Source organism: Myotis lucifugus, unplaced genomic scaffold, assembly GCF_000147115.1.
Source record: "Myotis lucifugus unplaced genomic scaffold, Myoluc2.0 scaffold_90, whole genome shotgun sequence".
NCBI classification, from domain to species: domain Eukaryota; kingdom Metazoa; phylum Chordata; class Mammalia; order Chiroptera; family Vespertilionidae; genus Myotis; species Myotis lucifugus.
The window spans coordinates 3,583,865-3,587,055 of NW_005871138.1; positions in this window are offsets into that span (position 1 = coordinate 3,583,865).

The window sequence follows — 3,191 nt, forward strand, 5'->3', positions numbered from 1 at the left end:
ACCAGGAAGTGGTCCTGGGGTCTCAGCTGACCCTAGACTTTTCCAGGCAGGGCTGAGATTCATAACAGTTGAATGAAGGCTCCCCATTGGTTCACAAACAATTCTACCTCTCCAGAGGGCTGTATATAGACCCCTCTCCCCAGGCAAACTCCTGTTCAAGCCCCACAGATCCTGGCATCACATGCCTGGGGTACTAAGAGGTTTGTTAATATACTGACAGCAACCAAGCTAGTCTAGCTTCTCATCACTCACCTTGGAGGGAAGTGGGGTGATCCCAGGAGCTGAGAACCCCTGCATAGCAAAGCTGCAGAGCTTATGGGCTGCAGCTCAGGAGAATGCATAGCCACAGTCAGACAGGAGGCTGAGCTTTGCTGCTCCAAAGGAAGGGAGAAGGCACAAGAGGACAGAGACCATGTGTACAGCATAGTCACAAGCAACCAAAAAGAACTACACAATTTAACATACTGGGCCCTAACCCAACTTAGTGGATGATCTCAACTTGGACACAGAGGCTTTTAGACAAAAGAAACACAAAACTCCCACAAGTTTCTCCCTAGAACTAGGAAAAGCACATAAGAACTGTCACTTACAATGGTCTCCTGCAGGGGGGAAAGCAGGATGGAACTATGGGAAGACTGCAGCCCTGTCACTCAGCCTAGGTGACACAAAGAGCTTTGGGATTTAGGCTAAAGGTCACCGATCCATGGTTAGTGTTTGATGTATGAATAAAGGGTGGAATGATTTGCTTTTTTCTAATGTGAGAAAAGACTTCATGTTCCTTAAGGCTGGATCCTATAACCCCTTCTTTCATTCCCACACTCTCTCTGGGCAAGCTCATGGGCATCCATGGCTTCACTTACCACCTATGCATTGATAACTCCTGTATTTATCTTTCCAGCCGAATGCTCTCATCCAAATCCTACACTCATGGGTCCAACTCTCTACTTAACATGACCCCTTTGATGTCTCAAAAACACCTCAAACTCATCATGTCCAAAACCAAATTTATGACCTTCTTCCCACACCTGGTTCTTTCCTAAACTCGCCATCTGGGTGAAGCACCCTGTTGTACAAGACAGAAACAATGGTGGCACGCTGGGCCCCTTCCTCTCTCACACCCACCTATTAAATCTTTTGGAATTTGCCTCCTAAATATCTCTTCATTCCTTCCGCTTTTCTACCTCCCACCACCCTCACCCTAGTCCATTACCTCTTATCTCATTGGTTGCAATCATCTTCTGGTTTCCAGACATCCACTTTGGTCCTCTCCCATCAGTACTCCATAAGGAGCCCTTCTAGCCATTCTTCCTCTAGTTTACTCCTACTCATCTTTCAGATCTCAGCTCAAATGCCACTTCCTCAAGGGAAACACCTAGTGGCCTCTCTGAATAGGCTATTAACTCCTGTCTAGAATCCAAGTTGCAATTTTACACTTGGACTCCTCAAAACTCTAAACTCTGTAACAGCAGGACTGTGTCCTTTTTTTTTTTTTTTTTTTAGGTTGGGCTTCATTCTTTTTTTTTTTTTTTAAATATATTTTATTGATTTTTTACAGAGAGGAAGGAAGAGGGATAGAGAGTTAGAAACATCTATCAGCTGCCTCCTGCACACCCCCTACTGGGTATGTGCCCGCAACCAAGGTACATGCCCTTGACCAGAATCAAACCTGGGACCCTTCAGTCCACAGGCCGATGCTCTATCAACTGAGCCAAAGCGGTTAGGCAGGACTGTGTCTTTTTGCCACTACATTCCTAAGGCCCATGCTCAATGTCTTGTACATGTTCCACACTGACATCTAATATTTACTGAACGAGTGTCATTTGTTTATACACAGTTAAGCTTATCATCACCACAATCGTCTGGGCCACAGTTATGTCATGCATGGATTATTGTGTTGTTATATGTCTCTCTTGACCCTGTTCTCCTCCAATATATTTTCTATACTGCAACCAGAATTATCCTTTTAACCAGCAAATTTTACCACTTGTATCATTTCATTACTCCCAATAGAGTTCAAATTCATTAACGTGGCCTCTAACATGTAAACTGCTAGCTACCTATCCAAAGACTGCTGTCCTCTTGTTTCTTAGTAATATAACCCTGATTTTATCAAGATACCAGTGTGCCCTACTAAAGAACTATCCCAGCCTTCCCAGTAACCAGCGAGCTTCTGAGAGGTTTGAGGGGTAGAAAAGCAATCAGATGCATTGGTAATCTAGTGACTTGAAAGGGTAATTGTCCTTCCAATGGTCAGAATTTCCTTTCTTCTAGACAGTGCCATGTCCCTATGCCTGTAAAATGTCCATACATAAAGCATTTCTCATGTTAGCAAGTGCTGGCCAATGAGATGAAAGTGAATAGAACTTCCAAAAATGCTTCTTGACGTGGGACTGGACTGCTGGGTGTACTTTGCCCCTCTCCAATTTCTTCTCTTGCTTTCTGCCAGTTTCAAGGATATAATGGTAGGGCTTCAACAGTCATCCTAGACATGAAGTATCAATGAGAATTCGAGCCACATGCCTGGGATGGCTGAGCAAAAGAGCTAAACAGGTCCCTGGTGCCCACTAAGGAACAGTCAGATAGCCCTGTACTTTGGACTTAAGATGAGGACATAAATCTGTATCTTAAGCTACAGATATTTTCCTAGCAGTCAAACTGAAACTGGATACAGGCTTCTGAGCATTTTATGACTTGATCATTGTCAATCTTACCTCTCCCTTCACCTCCTCCTCAAGTTCAACAGTTCAGCCAAGCTGAATATTTTTCAGTTCCTCACAGCTATTTCCCTCCATTTCTTCCCAAGCTGCTCTTTCTGCCTGGAATACAGCCCCCAACTAGCTAACTCCTACTCACCCTTTGGATTTCGGCTTCAAAATCAGCTCTTCAACAACCATACAAGCCAGGTAAGATGCCCGTTTTCTGATACCAGAGTACTTCCTTGTCATGCTACTTATTGCACTGTGAACTCTGGTATTTACTTTATCTCCTCCTCTAGAAACAGCAAACCCCATAGAGGCAGGGATACAGCCTGTCTTATTCAACACTGTATTCCAAATGCCCAGCACAGGTGTACGATAAATATTTCTAGAATAAATGAAACAAATGAGTGAGGGGGATATGGTGTTGGTTACAGAGCTAATCAAATACACTGGATTTGCCACCGTTGTAATGTGAAAAATGAAGTGGAATGG